Source organism: Nothobranchius furzeri, chromosome 17 (assembly GCF_043380555.1).
Source record: "Nothobranchius furzeri strain GRZ-AD chromosome 17, NfurGRZ-RIMD1, whole genome shotgun sequence".
Taxonomy (NCBI): domain Eukaryota; kingdom Metazoa; phylum Chordata; class Actinopteri; order Cyprinodontiformes; family Nothobranchiidae; genus Nothobranchius; species Nothobranchius furzeri.
The window spans coordinates 58,675,030-58,697,499 of NC_091757.1; positions in this window are offsets into that span (position 1 = coordinate 58,675,030).

Consider the following 22,470-nt stretch of genomic DNA (forward strand, 5'->3'; position numbering starts at 1 on the left):
AAGGTCACAGCGTCACGCCAGAATTCGCCATGGCATCAAAGCCCCTCCCTTTCTGAAAAGCTATCAGATCTGAATGGTCATTACAACATCATGAAGACAGTGCATGACCTTAGTGTCATGTTGACTAAATTAGAGGGGACAAATATGGGCATTTCACCATAAAAAATTGACTTCCTGTAGTCAGGGGCGGGGCTTAGGTGATGGTCAGTTGTCCACATTGTCATTGTCTTCAGATGTGGTCAGTGATCACACAGACAAAGTTTGAATTGGATCTGATCATGCACATGGGAGTTATTAAGTCAAGTAATGTAATGGGGACTGGTCAAAGTTTGAGGCTTAGCCACGCCCACACCTTTATACTTATTTAAAATCCGACGGTTGAATTTTTTCCTCTATGTCTTAAGAGTATATAGCAGGAGTTTGAAGGTGATCAGTGGAAAGGACGACAAGACATCATTCTCCTAATAACGTGTGTGAAAACCACTAAATCGAGTACTTGGACCAAAATGGCCGACCTCCTGTGCGACATTGCGCTTGGCTCCAGGAGACTTTTTTGTAGGTCCTGAGACACTACATTAGTGTGCCAAATTTCGTGATCCTCAGTCAAACCATGGCTTGGGGCTGACAGTTTTAATGGTCCTAGGGGGCGCCATTTCAGAAATTAGGCCACGCCCACAAACTTTAGCTGTCCAGTTCTATTAGGGGTCAGAGTAGGATCATTCATCAGAAATTGTGTGGCGATGTCACAATGATTGAAGAAATGAGAGACAAACGTATTTCCATGGCGTGATGGCGAATTTCGCCATGCTCCCAAAGCCCCGCCTTTATTCGAAACCTGCCAGTACTATAGACCAGGTGACCTCAACTTGTCTAGTGCTATTTGCCAGTGATTGCTGATGATTGGTTAAAAGGAGTCCAATAGGGAGCTGTGAAAAAAAGAGTGGCATGGTGACAGGTCAAAGTTTGAGGCTTAGCCACGCCCACACCTTTATACTTATTTAAAATCCGACGGTTGAATTTTTTCATCTATGTCTTAAGAGTGTATAGCAGATTTTTGAAGGTGATTGGTGTAAAGGGTGATGGAGCATCCTTCTCCAAACAACGTGTTCGAAAACCACTAAATCGAGTACTTGGACCAAAATGGCCGACTTCCTGTGCGACTTTGCACTTGGCTCCAAGAGACTTTTTTGTAGGTCCTCAGACAGTACATTAGTGTGCCAAATTTCGTGATCCTCAGTCAAAGCATTGCTTGGGGCTGAAAGTTTAAATGGCCTTAGGGGGCGCTATTTCAGAAAATAGGCCACGCCCACAAACTTCAGCTTTCCAATTCTATTAGGGGTCAGAGTAAGATCACTCACCAGAAATTGTGTGGCGATGTCACAATGATTGAAGAAATGAGAGACAAACGTATTTCTATGGCGTGATGGCAAATTTCGCCATGCTCCCAAAGCCCCGCCTTTATTCTAAACCTGCCAGTACTATAGACCAGGTGACCTCAACTTGTCTGCTAATATTTGCCAGTGATTGCTGGTGATTGGGTAAAAGGAGTCCAATAGGGAGCTGTGAAAAAAAGAGTGGCGTGGCGAAAGGTCAAAGTTTGAGGCTTAGCCACGCCCACACCTTTATACTTATTTAAAATCCGACGGTTGAATTTTTTCCTCTATGTCTTAAGACCATATAGCAGAAGCTCGAAGGCGATTGGTGAAAAGGGCGACGGAGCATCACTCTCCAAACAATGTGTGTGAAAACCACTAAATCGCGCACTTGGACCAAAATGGCCGACTTCCTGTGCGACTTTGCACTTGGCTCCAAGAGACTTTTTTGTAGGTCCTGAGACACCACATTAGTGTACCAAATTTCGTAATCCTCAGTCAAAGCATGGCTTGGGGCTGACAGTTTTAATGGTCCTAGGGGGCGCTAATACAGAAAATAGGCCACGCCCACAAACTTAAGCTGACCTTTTCTATTGGGGGTCAGACTAGGATCACTCACAACAATGGTCGAGGTGATATCACGATAAATGAAGAAATGAGAGGCAAACGTATTTCCATGGCGTGATGGCGAATTTCGCCATGCTCCCAAAGCCCCGCCTTTTTTCAAAACCTTCCAGTACTGGAGACCAAGTGACCTCAACTTGCCTGCTGCTATTTACCAGAGATTCCTGGTGATTGGGTAAAAGGAGTCCAATAGGGAGCTGTGAAAAAAAGAGTGGCGTGGCGAAAGGTCAAAGTTTGAGGCTTAGCCACGCCCACACCTTTATACTTATTTAAAATCCGACGGTTGAATTTTTTCCTCTATGTCTTAAGACTATATAGCAGAAGTTTGAAAGTGATTGGTGAAAAGGGCGACGGAGTATCACTCTCCAAACAACGTGTGTGAAAACCACTAAATCGCGCACTTGGACCAAAATGGCCGACTTCCTGTGCGACTTTGCACTTGGCTCCAAGAGACTTTTTTGTAGGTCCTGAGACACCACATTAGTGTACCAAATTTCGTAATCCTCAGTCAAAGCATGGCTTGGGGCTGACAGTTTTAATGGTCCTAGGGGGCGCTATTTCAGAAAATAGGCCACGCCCACCAGATGTTCACATCAGATCTTTTGGGGGGTCGGACTAGGATCACTCACAAGAAGTTTCGTGACGATATCTTTGGAAATGACGAAATGGGAGGCAAACGTAAGGCCACGGCGGTACGCCTGAATTCGCCGCGCCGCCACAGCCCCGCCCTCTGCCGAAAACTCCCATAAAGTGACGCCAAGCAACCCCCACTTGTCTTGAGTTACCAGCTACAAATTTGTGGTGATTAAGTGAAATGGGGCAATTTGGGACCTTTCACAGTAAAACTTGATCTTTTTGGTCCTGAGGGGGCGGGGCTTGTGTGATGTCATCATCCGACCATTCAATTTACTTTGTGGGTGGATGACGAATGACCCCAGAAAGTTTGGTAACTCTATTCCATTCAGTTATGAAGTTATAGCAATTTAAATATTTTTGGCGAGTAGTCAAACTTCGAGGCCTGGCCCCGCCCCTTCAACATATACGAAAACTCAGAATTCTCATCTCATTTTGTTCGCCCATCCCTTCTTAGCAAGTTTACACAATTTTTGAGATGATCATGCGAAAAATGATCGAGCAATCCAATCAGAAACGGACCCTAAAAACGGCAAAAACGGCAAAAAATCGCCATTTCAACCCAAAATGGCCGACTTCCTGTTTGATATTGACCATGCTTGCAAGAGACTTTTCTGTGCGGACTGTTGAGTACTACAAGTGTACCAAATTTCATAACTGTACGATAAACTAAGCTTTATGGAGAGGGTTTTTTTTTCACTTTCTAGGGGGCGCTGTTCAGTCATTTTCTGTGCGATTTTTTTGGGACCTTTAAAATATCAAATTTTTCACCAGGCCTGACAAGTTTGCCAAATATTGTGAGTTTTGGGGTATGCTAAGGTCCCCAAAAAGCCGTTCAAAGGGGCACGAGAATAACAAAAAATAATAATAAAGAAAAATTAAAGCTGCAAGCAGCGTCGTTCGGCCCTCGCAGCTCCGCGCCGCTCCGGCCTGGCCGGCAGCCCGAGGCACCAGGTTACGTCCGTGGAACAAAAATTTTGACCACCCCGACACCAGAAACAGCTAACGGTCACCTCGTCCGCACCTCACCCTGACTGAGCATCCCCTCTGAGCACACCAAGTTTGGTGCAGTTACGACCTCGTCTGTAGGAGTTATCACAGTTTTAATGTTGTGTAGGGGGTGCTGTGGTGTTATTATACGAATTTCACCAACCATTTGTGTCTCATTGGCTAAAGGGCATGATTGTTGATTGCCATGTTCAGTCTCGTGCAGATGGGAGGCTGTTTGTGGAAGTTACGATCAAACGTAAGGTCATGGCGTCATGCCAGAAATCGCCATGGCATCAAAGCCCCTCCCTATCTGGAAAGCTATCAGATCTGAATGGTCATTGCAACATCATGAAGACAGTGCCTGACCTTAGTGTCATGTTGACTAAATTAGAGAGGACAAATATGGGCATTTCACCATAAAACAATAGACTTCCTGTTGTCAGGGGGCGGGGCTTAGGTGATGTCACCTGTCCACAATGACGTTGTCTTGAGATTTGGTCATTGATCACACGGACAAAGTTTGATATAGATCTGATCATGCACATTGGAGTTGTTAAGTCAAGTAATGTAATGGCGAAAGGTCAAAGTTTGAGGCTTAGCCACGCCCACACCATTATACTTATTTAAAATCCGACGGTTGAATTTTTTCCCCTTTGTGTTAAGAAAATATAACAGAAGTTTGAAGGTGATCGGTGAAAAGGGCGACGGGGTATCATTGTCCAAACAACGTGTGCGAAAACCACTAAATCGAGAACTTGGACCAAAATGGCCGACTTCCTGTGCGACTTTGCACTTGGCTCCCAGAGACTTTTTTGTAGGTCCTGAGACACCACATTAGTGTACCAAATTTTGCAATCCTCAGTCAAAGCATGGCTTGGGGCTGACAGTTTTAATGGTCATAGGGGGCGCTATTTCAGAAAATAGGCCACGCCCACAAACTTCAGCCATCCATTTCTATTGGGGGTCGGACTAGGATCACTCACAACAAGTTTCGAGGTGATATCACGATAAATGAAGAAATGAGAGGCAAACGTATTTCCATGGCGTGATGGCGAATTTCGCCATGCTCCCAAAGCCCCGCCTTTTCTCAAAACCTTCCAGTACTGGAGACCAAGTGACCTCAACTTGTCTGCTGCTATTTACCAGAGATTACTGGTGATTGGGTAAAATGGGTCCAATAGGGAGCTGTGAAAAAAAGAGTGGCGTGGCGAAAGGTCAAAGTTTGAGGCTTAGCCACGCCCACACCTTTATACTTATTTAAAATCCGACGGTTGAATTTTTTCCTCTATGTCTTAAGAGTATATAGCAGAAGTTTGAAGGCGATTGGTGAAAAGGGCGACGGAGCATCACTCTCCAAACAACGTGTGTGAAAACCACTAAATCGCACACTTGGACCAAAATGGCTGACTTCCTGTGCGACTTTGCACTTGGCTCCAAGAGACTTTTTTGTAGGTCCTGAGACACCACATTAGTGTACCAAATTTCGAAATCCTCAGTCAAAGCATGGCTTGGGGCTGACAGTTTTAATGGTCCTAGGGGGCGCTATTTCAGAAAATAGGCCACGCCCACCGGATGTTCACATCAAATTTTTTTGGAGGCGGGACTAGGATCACTCACAAGAGGTTTTGTGGCGATATCTCTAGAAATGACGAAATGGTAGGCAAACGTAAGGCCACGTCGGTACGCCTGACTTCGCCGCGCCGCCACAGCCCCGCCTTCTGGAGAAAACTCCCATAAAGTGACGCCAAGCAACCCCAACTTGTCTTCAGTTTCCTGCTAGAAATATGGGGTGATTAGTTGAAAGGGCGAATTTTGGACAATTTCCCAGTAAAACTTGACCTTTTAAGGCGTGAGGGGGCGGGGCTTATGTGACATCATCAATCAACCATTCATTTGTCTTCGGGGGGCGATGACGATTGTCCATAGAAAATTACTTTAACTGTAATTCTTTCATTTATGAAATTATAGCAATTTGAATTTTTTTGGCGAGTGCTCGAACTTTGAGGCCTGGCCCCGCCTCTTCAGTATTTACGAAAAGTCAGTTTTATTTTCTCATTTGATTCGTCCATCGCTTCTGTTCGATCGCACATTATTTTTGAGACAATCGTGCGAAAAATGACCAAACTGTTTAACCAAATATAGAGCCTAGAAATGGCCAAAATGGGGTAAAAATGGCCACTTTAGTCCAAAACGGCCGACTTCCTGTTTGATATTGACCATGGGTGCAAGAGGCTTTTCTGTGCGTATTGTTGAATTCTACAGGTGTACCAAATTTTATCACTCTACTATGAAAAAAGGTCAATGCGGAGGGGTATTTTTAATTTTCCAGGGGGCGCTGTTGAAACACTTTTATACCAACTTTCACATTGCCAGTGAAATACGTAAATTTCACGCACTTTCTATATTGGGCCAGAATTTGGTGAGTTTTTGGATATGCTAAGACCCCCTAAAGGCCGTCCAAAGACGCGGAAGAAAAAAAAAGAAAAAAAAAGAAAGAAAGAAAAAAAAGAAACGGAGCAGATACAATAGGCCTTCGCAGCGCTTCGCTGCTCGGGCCTAATAATAAACAGAGCAAAAACAAGAGGCCTTCGCAGCGCTTTCGCTGCTCGGGCCTAAAAAGAAAGAAAAAGAAACGGAGCAGATACAATAGGCCTTCGCAGCGCTTCGCTGCTCGGGCCTAATAAATAATAATAATAAACGGAGCAGATACAATAGGCCTTCGCAGCTTCACTGCTCGGGCCTAATTAAAGCTGCAAGCAGCGTCGTTCGGCCCTCGCAGCGAAGCTGCTCATCCTCCGTCCGCACCCCCTCTGCTCCATCCCCGATGCTGTCCAAAACCAGCTCCCCACCGCTCCTTCCTGTCCGGCAGCCCGGGACACCAGGGCACGTCAGCGGAACAGAAACGTCCACCAGAACAGAATTCGCCATGGCATGAAAGCCCATCCCTTTCTGAAAAGCTATCAGATCTGAATGGTCATTACAACATCCTGAAGACAGTGAATTACCTTAGTGTCATGTTGACTAAATTAGAGGGGACAAATATGGGCATTTCACCATAAAAAATAGACTTCCTGTAGTCAGGGGGCGGGGCTTAGGTGATGTGAGCTGTCCACATTGTCATTGTCTTGAGATGTGGTCAATGATCACACAAAGTTTGATTTAGATCTGATCATGCACATGGGAGTTGTTAAGTCAAGTAATGTAATGGCGAAAGGTAAAAGTTTGAGGCTTAGCCACGCCCACACCTTTAAACTTATTTAAAATCCGACGGTTGATTTTCCCCCCTTTGTCTTAAGAGTATATAGCAGAAGTTTGAAGGCGATTGGTGAAAAGGGCGATGGTGCAACACTCTCCAAACAACGTGTGCGAAAACCACTAAATCGAGTACTTGGACAAAAATGGCCGACTTGCTGTGCGACTTTGCACTTGGCTCCAAGAGACTTTTTTGTAGGTCCGGAGACACCACATTAGTGTACCAGATTTCGTACTCCTCAGTCAAAGCATGGCTAGGGGCTGACAGTTTTAATGGTCCTAGGGGGCGCCATTTCAGAAAATAGGCCACGCCCACAAACTACAGCTGTCCAAATCTATTGGGGTTCAGACTAGGATCACGCACCAGACATTTTGTGGCGATTGCACGATAATTGAAGAAATGAGAGGCAAACGTATTGCCATGGCGTGATGGTGAATTTTGCCATGCTCCCAAAGCCCCGCCTTTTTTCAAAACCTGCCAGTACTGGAGACTAAGTGACCTCAACTTGTCAGCTGCTACTCGCCAGAGATTGCTGGCGATTGGGTAAAAGGAGTCCAATAGGTAGCTGTGAAAAAAAGAGTGGCGTGGTGACAGGTCAAAGTTTGAGCTTTAGCCACGCCCACACCTTTATACTTATTTAAAATCCGACGGTTGAATTTTTTCATCTATGTCTTAAGAGTATATAGCAGAAGTTTGAAGGCGATTGGTGAAAAGGGCGATGGAGCATCACTCTCCAAACAACGTGTGCGAAAACCACTAAATCGAGTACTTGGACCAAAATGGCCGACTTCCTGTGCGACATTGCACTTGGCTCCAAGAGACTTTTTTGTAGGTCCTGAGACACCACATTAGTATGCCAAATTTCATAATCCTCAGTCAAAGCATGACTTGGGGCTGACAGTTTTAATGGACCTAGGGGGCGCTATTTCAGAAAATAGGCCACGCCCACCGGATGTTCATATGAGATCTTTTGGGGGGCCGGACTAGGATCACTCACAAGAAGTGTCGTGGTGATATCTTTAGAAATGACTAAATGGGAGGCAAATGTAAGGCCTAAGCGGTACGCCTGAATTCGCCGCGCCGCCACAGCTCCGCCTTCTGCAGAAAACACCCATAAAGTGACGGCATGCAACCCCCACTTCCCTTCAGTTATCTGCTACAAATTTGGGGTGATTATTTGAAAGGGCGAATTTTGGAAAATTTCCCAGTAAAACTTGACCTTTTAAGTCCTGAGGGTGCGGGGCTTGTGTGACATCATCTATCGACATTTCATTTGTCTTCGGGGGGCGATGACGATTGTCCTTAGAAATTGTTTTAACTGTAATTCTTTCATTTGTGAAATTATAGCAATTTGAATTTTTTTGGCGAGTGCTCGAACTTTGAGGCCTGGCCCCGCCCCTTCAGTATTTACGAAAAGTCAATTTTATTGTCTCATTTGAATCGTCCATCGCTTCTGTTCGATCTCGCACTATTTTTGAGACGATGGTGCGAAAAATGACCAAACTGTTCAACCAAATATAGACCCTAGAAATGGCCAAAACGGCTAAAAATCCTCATTTCAACCCAAAATTTCCGACTTCCTGTTTTATATTTACCATGGTTGCAAGAGGCTTTTCTGTGCAGACTGTTGAGTATTACCAGTATACCAAATTTCATAACTGTACGATAAACTAAGCTTTATGGAGAGGGGTATTTTTCACTTTCTAGGGGGCACTGTCGAGCCACTTTTTTATGAACTTTCACATCGCCAGTGAAATACGTAAATTTCACGCACTTTCTATATTGAGCCAGAATTTGGTGACTTTTTGGATATGCTAAGACCCCCTAAAGGCCACCCAAAGACGCGGAAGAAAAAAAAAAAAATAATAAATAATAATTAAAGCTGCAAGCAGCGTCGTTCGGCCCTCGCAGCGAAGCTGCTCGCCCTCCTTCCGCACCCCCTCCGCTCCATCCCCGTCGCTCTCCAAACCCAGCTCCGCGCTTCTCCATCCTGGCCGGCAGCCGGGGGCACCAGGGAACGTCTGGCGGAACAGAAAGTCAACCACCCCGACACCAGAAACCGTGAACGGCCTCCTCGTCCACACCTTACCCTGACTCAGCATCCCCTCTGAGCCCACCATTACACGTCTCACCACTAGGAGATACTCTATCTTTACCACACTGGTGATGCGATGTTCAGTCTCGGGCAAGTCGGAGTCTGTTTGTGGAAGTTACAGTCAAACGTAAGGTCACAGCGTCACGTCAGAAATCGCCATGGCATCAAAGCCCCTGCCTTTCTGAAAAGCTATCAGATCTGAATGGTCATTACAACATCATGAAGACAGTGCATGACCTTAGTGTCATCTTGACTAAATTAGAGGGAACAAATATGGGCATTTCACCATAAAACAGTTGACTTCCTGTAGTCAGGGGGCGGGGCTTAGGTGATGTCAGCTGTCCACATTGTCACTGTCTTCAGATGTGGTCAGTGATCACACAGACAAAGTATGAAATTGATCTGATCATGCACATGGGAGTTGTTAAGTCAAATAAGGTAATGGCGACTGGTCAAAGTTTGAGGCTTAGCCACGCCCACACCTTTATACTTATTTAAAATCCGACGGTTGATTTTTTTCCTCTATGTCTTAAGAGTATATAGCAGAGGTTTGAAGGTGATCGGTGGAAAAGGCGAGGAGATATCATTCTCCTAATAACGTGTGCGAAAACCACTAAATTGAGTACTTGGACCAAAATGGCCGACCTCCTGTGCGACATTGTGCTTGGCTCCAAGAGACTTTTTTGTAGGTCCTGGTACACTACATTAGTGTGCCAAATTTTGTGATCCTCAGTCAAAGCATGGCTTGGGGCTGACTGTTTTAATGGTCCTAGGGGGCGCTGCTTCAGAAAATAGGCCACGCCCACAAACTTCAGCTGTCCAATTCTATTAGGGGTCAGAGTAGGATCACTCATCAGAACTTGTATGGCGATGTCACAATGACTGAAGAAATGAGAGACAAACGTATTTCCATGTCGTGATGGCGAATTTCGCCATTCTCCCAAAGCCCCGCCTTTATTCGAAACCTGCCAGTACTATAGACCAAGTGACCTCAACTTGTCTGCTGCTATTCGCCACTGTTTGGTGGTGATTGGTTAAAAGGAGTCCAATAGGGAGCTGTGAAAAAAAAGAGTGGCGTGGCGACAGGTCAAAGTTTGAGGCTTAGCCACGCCCACACCTTTATACTTATTTAAAATCCGACGGTTGAATTTTTTCATCTATGTCTTAAGAGTATGTAGCCGAAGTGTGAAGGCAATTGGTGAAAAGGGCGACGGAGCATCACTCTCCAAACAACGTGTGCGAAAACCACTAAATTGCGCACTTGGACCAAAATGGCCGACTTCCTGTGCGACAATGCACTTGGCTCCAAGAGACTTTTTTGTAGGTCCTGAGACACCACATTAGTGTACCAAATTTCGTAATCCTCAGTCAAAGCATGGCTTGGGGCTGTCAGTTTTAATGGTCCTAGGGGGCGCTATTTCAGAAAATAGACCACACCCACCGGAATTTCACATCAGATCTTTTGGGGGGCCAGACTAGGATCACTCACAAGAAGCTTCGTGGCGATATCTCTAGAAATGACGAAATGGCAGGCAAACGTAAGGCCTAAGCGGTACGCCTGAATTCGCCGCGCCGCCACAGCCCCGCCTTCTGCAGAAAACTCCCATAAAGTGAAGCCAAGCAACCCCAACTTATCTTCAGTTACCAGCTACAAATTTGGGGTGATTATTGGAAAGGGCGAATTTTGGAAAATTTCCCAGTAAAACTTGACCTTTTAAGTCCTGAGGGGGCGGGGCTTATGTGACATCATCAATCGACCATTCATTTGTCTTCGGAGGGCGATGACAATTGTCCACAGAACATTTCTTTAACTGTAATTCTTTCATTTATGAAATTATAGCAATTTGAATTTTTTGCGAGTGCTCGAACTTTGAGGCCTGGCCCCGCCCCTTCAGTATTTACGAAAAGTCAATTTTATTGTCTCATTTGAATCGTCCATCGCTTCTGTTCGATCTCGCACAATTTTTGAGACGATGGTGCGAAAAATGACCAAACTGTTCAACCAAATATAGACCCTAGAAATGGCCAAAACGGGGTCAAAATGGCCACTTTACTCCAAAATGGCCGACTTCCTGTTTGATATTGACCATGGTTGCAAGAGACTTTTCTGTGCGGACTGTTGAGTACTACAAGTATACCAAATTTCATAACTGTACGATAAACTAAGCTTTATGGAGAGGGGTATTTTTCACTTTCTAGGGGGCGCTGTTCAGTCACTTTTTGACGAACTTTCCCATCGCCAGTGAAATACGTAAATTTCACGCACTTTCTATATTGGGCCAGAATTTGGTGACTTTTTGGATATGCTAAGACCCCCTAACGGCCACCCAAAGACACGGAAGAAAAAAAAAGAAAAAAGAAAAATTAAAGCTGCAAGCAGCGTCGTTCGGCCCTCGCAGCGAAGCTGCTCGCCCTCCTTCCGCACCCCCTCCGCTCCATCCCCGACGCTCTCCAAACCCAGCTCCGCGCTTGTCCATCCTGGCCGGCAGCCGGGGGCACCAGGGCACGTCTGGCAGAACAGAAAGTCAACCACCCCGACACCAGAAACCGTGAACGGCCTCCTCGTCCACACCTCACCCTGATTCAGCATCCCCTCTGAGCCCAGCATTACACGTCTCACCACTAGGAGATACTCTATCTTTACCACACTGGTGATGTGATGTTCAGTCTCTGGCAAATCGGAGGCTGTTTGTGGAAGTTACAGTCAAACGTAAGGTCACAGTGTCACGCCAGAAATCGCCATGGCATCAAAGCTCCTCCCTTTCTGAAAAGCTATCAGATCTGAATAGTCATTACAACATCATGAAGACAGTGCATGACCTTAGTGTCATGTTGACTAAATTAGAGGGGACAAATATGGGCATTTCACCATAAAACAGAAGACTTCCTGTAGTCAGGGGGCGGGGCTTAGGTGATGCCAGCTGTCCACATTGTCACTGTCTTCAGATGTGGTCAGTGAGCACACGGACAAAGTTTGAAATTGATCTGATCATGCACAAGGGAGTTATTGAGTCAAGTAACGTAATGGCGACTGGTCAAAGTTTGAGGCTTAGCCACGCCCACACCTTTATACTTATTTAAAATCCGACGGTTGAATCTTTTCCTCTATGTCTTAAGAGTATATAGCAAGAGTTTGAAGGTGATCGGTGGAAAGGGCGACGAGACATCATTCTCCTAATAACGTGTGCGAAAACCACTAAATCGAGTACTTGGACCAAAATGGCCGACCTCCTGTGCGACATTGCGCTTGGCTCCAAGAGACTTTTTTGTAGGTCCTGAGACACTACATTAGTGTGCCAAATTTCGTGATCCTCAGTCAAATCACGGCTTGGGGCTAACAGTTTTAATGGTCCTAGGGGGCGCTATTTCAGAAAATAGGCCACGCCCACAAACTTCAGCTGTCCAATTCTATTAGGGGTCAGAGTAGGATCACTCATCAGAAATTGTGTGGCGATGTCACAATGATTGAAGAAATGAGAGACAAACGTATTTCCATGGCGTGATGGCGAATTTCGCCATGCTCCCAAAGCCCCGCCTTTATTCGAAACCTGCCAGTACTATAGACCAAGTGACCTCAAATTGTCTGCTGCTATTTGCCAGTGATTGCTGGTGATTGGTTAAAAGGAGTCCAATAGGGAGCTGTGAAAAAAGAGTGGCGTGGCGACAGGTCAAAGTTTGAGGCTTAGCCACGCCCACACCTTTATACTTATTTAAAATCCGTAGGTTGAATTTTTTCCCCTTTGTCTTAAGAGTCTATAGCAGAAGTTTGAAGGTGATTGGTGAAAAGGGCAATGGTGTAACACTCTCCAAACAACGTGTGCGAAAACCACTAAATCGACTACTTGGACCAAAATGGCCGACTTCCTGTGCGACTTTGCACTTGGCTCCAAGAGACTTTTTTGTAGGACCGGAGACACCACATTAGTGTACCAGATTTCGTACTCCTCAGTCAAAGCATGGCTAGGGGCTGACAGTTTTAATGGTCCTAGAGGGCGCCATTTCAGAAAATAGGCCACGCCCACAAACTACAGCTGTCCAAATCTATTGGGGGTCAGACTAGGATCACTCACCAGACATTTTGTGGTGATGGCACGATAATTGAAGAAATGAGAGGCAAACGTATTGCCATGGCGTGATGGTGAATTTTGCCATGCTCCCAAAGCCCCGCCTTTTTTCAAAACCTGCCAGTACTGGAGACTAAGTGACCTCAACTTGTCAGCTGCTATTCGCCAGAGATTGCTGGCGATTGGGTAAAAGGAGTCCAATAGGTAGCTGTGAAAAAAAGAGTGGCGTGGTGACAGGTCAAAGTTTGAGGCTTAGCCACGCCCACACCTTTATACTTATTTAAAATCCGACGGTTGAATTTTTTCCTTTATGTCTTAAGAGTCTATAGCAGAAGTTTGAAGGCGATTGGTGAAAAGGGCGATGGAGCATCACTCTCCAAACAACGTGTGTGAAAACCACTAAATCGAGTACTTGGACCAAAATGGCCGACTTCCTGTGCGACTTTGCACTTGGCTCCAAGAGACTTTTTTGTAGGTCCTGAGACACCACATTAGTGTGCCAAATTTCATAATCCTCAGTCAAAGCATGACTTGGGGCTGACAGTTTTAATGGACCTAGGGGGCGCTATTTCAGAAAATAGGCCACGCCCACCGGATGTTCACATCACATTTTGTGGGGGGCTGAACTAGGATCACTCCCAAGAGGTTTTGTGGCGATATCTCTAGAAATGACGAAATGGGAGGCAAACGTAAGGCCTAAGCGGTACGCCTGACTTCGCCGCGCCGCCACAGCCCCGCCTTCTGGAGAAAACTCCCATAAAGTGACGCCAAGCAACCCCAACTTGTCTTCAGTTACCCGCTACAAATTTGGGGTGATTATTGGAAAGGGCGAATTTTGGAAAATTTCCCAGTAAATCTTGACCTTTTAAGTCCTGAGGGGGCGGGGCTTATGTGACATCATCAATCGACCATTCATTTGTCTTCGGAGGGCGACGCCGATTGTCCTTAGAACATTTCTTTAACTGTAATTCTTTCATTTATGAATCTATAGCAATTTGAATTTTTTTGGCGAGTGCTCGAACTTTGAGGCCTGGTCCCGCCCCTTCAGTATTTACGAAAAGTCAATTTTATTGTCTCATTTCAATCGTCCATCGCTTCTGTTCGATCGCACACTATTTTTGAGACGATCGTGCGAAAAATGACCAAACTGTTAAACCAAATATAGACCCTAGAAATGGCCAAAACGGGGTCAAAATGGCCAGTTTAGTCCAAAATGGCCGACTTCCTGTTTGATATTGACCATGGGTGCAAGAGGCTTTTCTGTGCGTATTGTTGAGTTCTACAAGTGTACCAAATTTCATCACTCTACTATGAAAAAAGGTCAAAGCGGAGGGGTATTTTTAATTTTCCAGGGGGCGCTGTTGAAACATTTTTTTACCAACTTTCACGTTGCCAGTGAAATACGTAAATTTCACGCACTTTCTATATTGGGCCAGAATTTGGTGACTTTTTAGATATGCTAAGACCCCCTAAAGGCCATCCAAAGACGCGGAAGAAAAAAAAAGAAAGGAAGAAAGAAAAAAAAATAATAATAAACGGAGCAGATACAATAGGCCTTCGCAGCTTCACTGCTCGGGCCTAATAAGAAACGGAGCAGATACAATAGGCCTTCGCAGCGCTTCGCTGCTCGGGCCTAATAAACGGAGCAGATACAATAGGCCTTCGCAGCTTCACTGCTCGGGCCTAATAAGAAGAAACGGAGCAGATACAATAGGCCTTCGCAGCTTCACTGCTCGGGCCTAAATAAGAAGAAACGGAGCAGATACAATAGGCCTTCGCAGCTTCACTGCTCGGGCCTAATTAAAGCTGCAAGCAGCGTCGTTCGGCCCTCGCAGCGAAGCTGCTTGCCTTCCTTCCGCTCCCCCTCCGCTCCATCCCCGACGCTCTCCAAACCCAGCTCCGCGCTTCTCCATCCTGGCCGGCAGCCGGGGGCACCATGGCACGTCTGGCAGAACAGAAAGTCAACCACCCAGACACCAGAAACCGTGAACGGCCTCCTCGTCCACACCTCACCCTGACTCAGCATCCCCTCTGAGCCCAGCATTACACGTCTCACCACTAGGAGATACTCTATCTTTACCACACTGGTGATGTGATGTTCAGTCTCGGGCAAATCGGAGGCTGTTTGTGGAAGTTACAGTCAAACGTAAGGTCACAGCGTCACGCCAGAATTCGCCATGGCATCAAAGCCCCTCCCTTTCTGAAAAGCTATCAGATCTGAATGGTCATTACAACATCATGAAGATAGTGCATGACCTTAGTGTCATGGTGACTAAATTAGAGGGGACAAATATGGGCATTTCACCATAAAACAGTAGACTTCCTGTAGTCAGGGGGCGGGGCTTAGGTGATGTCTGCTGTCCACATTGTCACTGTCTTCAGATGTTGTCAGTGATCACACAGACAAAGTTTGAAACTGATCTGATCATGCACATGGGAGTTATTCCGTCAAGTAATTTTGAGGCTTAGCCACGCCCACACCTTTATACTTATTTAAAATCCGACGGTTGAATTTTTTCCTCTATGTCTTAATACTATATAGCAGGAGTTTGAAGGTTATCGGTGGAAAGGGCGACGAGACATCATTCTCCTAATAACGTGTGCGAAAACCACTAAATCGAGTACTTGGACCAAAATGGCCGACCTCCTGTGCGACATTGCGCTTGGCTCCAAGAGACTTTTTTGTAGGTCCTGAGACACTACATTAATGTGCCAAATTTCGTGATCCTCAGTCAAAGCATGGCTTGGGGCTGACAGTTTTAATGGTCCTAGGGGGCGCTATTTCAGAAAATAGGCCACGCCCACAAACTTCAGCTGTCCAATTCTATTAGGGGTCAGAGTAAGATCACTCATCAGAAATTGTGTGGCGATGTCACAATGATTGAAGAAATGAGAGACAATCGTATTTCCATGGAGTGATGGCGAATTTCGCCATGCTCCCAAAGCCCCGCCTTTATTCAAAACCTGCCAGTACTATAGACCAAGTGACCTCAACTTGTCTGCTGCTATTTGCCAGTGATTTCTGGTGATTGGTTAAAAGGAGTCCAATAGGGAGCTGTGAAAAAAAAGAGTGGCGTGGCGACAGGTCAAAGTTTGAGGCTTAGCCACGCCCAAACCTTTATACTTATTTAAAATCCGACAGTTGAATTTTTTCCCCTTTGTCTTAAGAGTACATAGCAGAATTTTGAAGGCGATTGGTGAAAAGGGCGACGGAGCATCACTCTCCAAACAACGTGTGCAAAAACCACTAAATCGAGTACTTGGACCAAAAGGGCCGACTTCCTGTGCGACTTTGCAATTAGCTCCAGGAGACTTTTTTGTAGGTCCTGAGACACCACATAAGTGTGTAAAATTTCGTAATCCTCAGTCAAAGCAGGGCTTGGGGCAGACAGTTTTAATGGTCCTAGGGGGCGCTATTTGAGAAAATAGGCCACGCCCACCGGATGTTCACATCAGATTCTTTTGGGGGCCGGACTAGGATCACTCCCAAGAAGTGTCGTGGCGATATCTCTAGAAATGACGAAATGGGAGGCAAACGTAAGGCCTAAGCGGTACGCCTGACTTCGCCGCACCGCCACAGCCCCGCCTTCTGCAGAAAACTCCCATAAAGTGACGCCAAGCAACCCCAACTTGTCTTCAGTTACCTGCTCCAAATCTGGGATGATTATTTGAAAGGGCGAATTTAGGAAAATTTCCCAGTAAAACTTGACCTTTTAAGTCCTGAGGGGGCGGGGCTTATGTGACATCATCAATCGACCATTCATTTGTCTTTGGGGGGCGATGACAATTGTCCATAGAAAGTTACTTTAACTGTAGTCCTTTCATTTATGAAATTATAGCAATTTGAATTTTTTTGGCGAGTGCTCGAACTTTGAGGCCTGGCCCCGCCCCTTCAGTATTCACGAAAAGTCAATTTTATTTTCTCATTTTAATCGTCCATCACTTCTGTTTGATCGTACACTATTTTTGAGACGATAGTGCAAAAAATGACCAAACTGTTCAACCAAATATAGACCCTAGAAATGGCCAAAACGGGGTCAAAATGGCCACTTTAGTCCAAAATGGCCGACTTCCTGTTTGATATTGACCATGGGTGCAAGAGGCTTTTCTGTGCGTATTGTTGAGTTCTACAAGTGTACCAAATTTCATCACTCTACTATGAAAAAAGGTCAAAGCGGAGGGGTATTTTTAATTTTCCAGGGGGCGCTGTCGAAACATTTTTTTACCAACTTTCACATTGCCAGCGAAATACGTAAATTTCACGCACTTTGTGTATTGGGCCAGAATTTGGTGACTTTTTGGATATGCTAAGACCCCCTAAAGGCCACCCAAAGACGCGGAAGAAAAAAAAAGAAAAATAATAAATAATTAAAGCTGCAAGCAGCGTCGTTCAGCCCTCGAAGCTCCGCGCCGCTCCGGCCTGGCCGGCAGCCCGGGGCACCAGGGCACGTCCGCAGAACACAAACGTCGACCACCCCAACACCAGAAACTGCTAACGGCCACCTTGTCCGCAACTCACCCTGACTCAGCATCCCCTTTGAGCCCACCATTATATTTTATGTCTCACCACTAGGGAATCCTCTATCTTTACCACACTGGTGGTGTGATGACAGTGACCAACTTTAATGCTATTCTGACCATGTTTTTTAAAGTTATCGAAGGATAACGTTATCTAGGTGGCGCTGTGACCAACTACAGAAAAGTCCCATTGAGGTCAGCTTTGGTGACATTATATAACATTCACCAACCGTTTGTGCCTCATTGGCTAAAGGGCATGATTGTTCATTGCCATATTCAGTTTCGGGCAAATCGGAGGCTGTTTGTGGAAGTTACAGTCAAATGTAAGGTCATGGCGTCACGCCAGAATTCACCATGGCATCAAAGCCCCTCCCTTTCTGGAAAGCTATCAGATCTGAATGGTCTTTAAAACATCATGAAGACACTGTATGACCTGAGTGTCATTTTCATTAAATTAGAGGGGACAAATATGGGCATTTCACCATAAAACAATAGACTTCCTGTTGTCAGGGGGCGGGGCTTAGGTGATGTCAGCTGTCCACATTGTCGTTGTCTTGAGATGTGGTCAGTGATCACACAGACAAAGTTTGAATTAGATCTGATCATGCACATGGGAGTTATTAAGTCAAGTAATGTCATGGCGAAAGGTCAAAGTTTGAGGCTTAGCCACGCCCACACCTTTATACTTATTTAAAATCCGACGGTTGAATTTTTTCCCCTTTGACTTAAAAGTACATAGCATAAGTTTGAAGGTGATCGGTGTAAAGGGCAACGGGCCATCAATGTCCAAACAACGTGTGCGAAAACCACTAAATCGAGTACTTGGACCAAAATGGCCGACCTCCTGTGCGAAATTGCGCTTGGCTCCAAGAGACTTTTTTGTAGGGCCAGAGACCCTACATGAGTGTACCAATTTTCGTAATCCTCAGTCAAACCTTGTCTTGGGGCTGACAGTTTTAATGGTCCTAGGGGGCGCTATTTCAGAATATAGGCCACGCCCACAAATCTCAGATGCCCATTTCTATTGGGGGTCAGACTAGAATCACTCACCAGACATTTTGTGGCGATGGCACGATAATTGAAGAAATGAGAGGCAAACGTATTGCCATGGCGTGATGGCGAATTTCGCCATGCTCCCAAAGCCCCGCCTTTTTTCAAAACCTGCCAGTACTGTAGACCAAGTGACCTCAACTTGTCAGCTGCTATTTACCAGAGATTCCAGGTGATTGGGTAAAAGGAGTCCAATAGGGAGCTGTGAAAAAAAGAGTGGCGTGGCGAAAGGTCAAAGTTTGAGGCTTAGCCACGCCCACACCTTTATACTTATTTAAAATCCGACGGTTGAATTTTTTCCTCTATGTCTTAAGAGTATATAGCAGAAGCTCGAAGGCGATTGGTGAAAAGGGCGACGGAGCATCACTCTCCAAACAACGTGTGTGAAAACCACTAAATCGCGCACTTGGACCAAAATGGCCGACTTCCTGTGCGACTTTGCACTTGGCTCCAAGAGACTTTTTTGTAGGTCCTGAGACACCACATTAGTGTACCAAATTTCGTAATCCTCAGTCAAAGCATGGCTTGGGGCTGACAGTTTTAATGGTCCTAGGGGGCGCTAATACAGAAAATAGGCCACGCCCACAAACTTAAGCTGACCTTTTCTATTGGGGGTCAGACTAGGATCACTCACAACAATGGTCGAGGTGATATCACGATAAATGAAGAAATGAGAGGCAAACGTATTTCCATGGCGTGATGGCGAATTTCGCCATGCTCCCAAAGCCCCGCCTTTTTTCAAAACCTTCCAGTACTGGAGACCAAGTGACCTCAACTTGCCTGCTGCTATTTACCAGAGATTCCTGGTGATTGGGTAAAAGGAGTCCAATAAGGAGCTGTGAAAAAAAGAGTGGCGTGGCGAAAGGTCAAAGTTTGAGGCTTAGCCACGCCCACACCTTTATACTTATTTAAAATCCGACGGTTTAATTTTTTCCTCTATGTCTTAAGACTATATAGCAGAAGTTTGAAAGTGATTGGTGAAAAGGGCAACGGAGTATCACTCTCCAAACAACGTGTGTGAAAACCACTAAATCGCGCACTTGGACCAAAATGGCCGACTTCCTGTGCGACTTTGCACTTGGCTCCAAGAGACTTTTTTGTAGGTCCTGAGACACCACATTAGTGTACCAAATTTCGTAATCCTCAGTCAAAGCATGGCTTGGGGCTGACAGTTTTAATGGTCCTAGGGGGCGCTATTTCAGAAAATAGGCCACGCCCACCAGATGTTCACACCAGATCTTTTGGGGGGCCGGACTAGGATCACTCACAAGAAGTTTCGTGACGATATCTTTGGAAATGACGAAATGGGAGGCAAACGTAAGGCCACGGCGGTACGCCTGAATTCGCCGCGCCGCCGCAGCCCCGCCCTCTGCCGAAAACTCCCATAACGTGACGCCAAGCAACCCCCACTTGTCTTGAGTTACCAGCTACAAATTTGTGGTGATTAAGTGAAATGGGGCAATTTGGGACCTTTCACAGTAAAACTTGATCTTTTTGGTCCTGAGGGGGCGGGGCTTGTGTGATGTCATCATCCGACCATTCAATTTACTTTGTGGGTGGATGACGAATGACCACAGAAAGTTTGGTAACTCTATTCCATTCAGTTATGAAGTTATAGCAATTTAAATATTTTTGGCGAGTAGTCAAACTTCGAGGCCTGGCCCCGCCCCTTCAACATATACGAAAACTCAGAATTCTCATCTCACTTTGTTCGCCCATCCCTTCTTAGCAATTTTACACAATTTTTGAGATGATCGTGCGAAAAATGATCGAGCAATCCAATCAGAAACGGACCCTAAAAACGGCAAAAACGGCAAAAAATCGCCATTTCAACCCAAAATGGCCGACTTCCTGTTTGATATTGACCATGCTTGCAAGAGACTTTTCTGTGCGGACTATTGAGTACTACAAGCGTACCAAATTTCATAACTGTACGATAAACTAAGCTTTATGGAGAGGGCTTTTTTTCACTTTCTAGGGGGCGCTGTTCAGCCAATTTCTTTGCGATTTTTTTGGGACCTTTAAAATATCAAATTTTTCACCAGGCCTGACAAGTTTGCAAAATATTGTGAGTTTTGGGGTATGTTAAGGTCCCCAAAAAGCCGTTCAAAGCGGGCTAAGAATAATAAAAAATAATAATAATTAAAGCTGCAAGCAGCGTCGTTCGGCCCTCGCAGCTCCGCGCCGCTCCGGCCTGGCCGGCAGCCCGGGGCACCAGGGCATGTGTGGCAGAACAGAAACGTCAATCATCCCGTCACCGGAAACAGCAAATGGCCTCCTAGTCCGCACCTCACCCTGACTAAGCATCCCCTCTGAGCTCACCATTAAATTGAATTGTAAGGTTACGGCGTTACGCCAGAATTCGCCATGGCATCAAAGCCCCTCCCTTTCTGGAAAGCTATCAGATTTGAATGGCCATTACAGCATCATGAAGACAGTGCATGACCTAGGTGTCATGTTGACTAAATTAGAGGGGACAAATATGGGCATTTCAGCATAAAATAATAACTTCCTTTAGTCAGGGGGCGGGGCTTAGATGATGTCAGCTGTCCACATTGTCATTGTTTACAGATATGGTCAATGATCACACAGACAAAGTTCGAAAAAGATCTGATCATGCACATGGGAGTTATTAAGTCAAGTAATGGCGAAAGGTCAAAGTTTGAGGCTTAGCCACGCCCACACCTTTCAACTTTACAAAAATCCGACGGTTGACTTTTTTCCCCTATGCCTTAAGAGTATATAGCAGAAGTTTGAAGGCGATTGGTGAAAAGGGCGAAGGAGCATCACTCTTCAAACAACGTGTGCGAAAACCACTAAATCGCGTACTTGGACCAAAATGGCCGACTTCCTGTGCAATTTTGTGCTTGGCTCCAAGAGACTTTTTTGTAGGTCCTGGGACACCACATTAGTGTACCAAATTTCGTAATCCTCAGTGAAAGCATGGCTTGGGGCTAATAGTTTAAATGGTCCTAGGGGGCGCTATTTCAGAAATTAGGCCACGCCCACATATTTCAGCTGTCTATGTCTCTTTGGGGTCAGACTAGGATCACTCACCAGAAGTTTCGTAACAATATCACGATAAATGAAGAAATGAGAGGCAAACGTATTTCCATGGCGTGCTGGCGATTTTCGCCATGCTCCCAAAGCCCCGCCTTTTTTTGAAACCTTCCAGTACTGGATACCAAGTGACCTCAAGTTGTCTACTGCTATTTGCCAGAGACTCCTGCTGATTGGGTAAAAGGAGTCCAGTAGGGAGCTGTGAAAAAAAGAGTGGTGCGGCGACAGGTCAAAGTTTGAGGCTTAGCCACGCCCACACCTTTCAACTTTTGAAAAATCCGACGGTTGAATTTTTTCCCCTATGCCTTAAGAGTATATAGCAGAAGTTTGAAGGCGATTGGTGAAAAGGGCGACGGAGCATCACTCTCCAAACAACGTGTGCGAAAACCACTAAATCGCGTACTTGGACCAAAATGGCCGACTTCCTGTGCAATTTTGTGATTGGCTCCAAGAGACTTTTTTGTAGGTCCTGGGACACCACATTAGTGTACCAAATTTCGTAATCCTCAGTCAAAGCATGGCTTGGGGCTATTAGTTTAAATGGTCCTAGGGGGCGCTATTTCAGAAATTAGGCCACGCCCACATATTTCAGCTGTCTATGTCTCTTTGTGGTCAGACTAGGATCACTCACCAGAAGTTTCGTAACGATATCACGATAAATGAAGAAATGAGAGGCAAACGTATTTCCATGGCGTGATGGCGATTTTCGCCATGCTCCCAAAGCCCTGCCTTTTTTTGAAACCTTCCAGTACTGGATACCAAGTGACCTCAAGTTGTCTACTGCTATTTGCCAGAGACTCCTGCTGATTG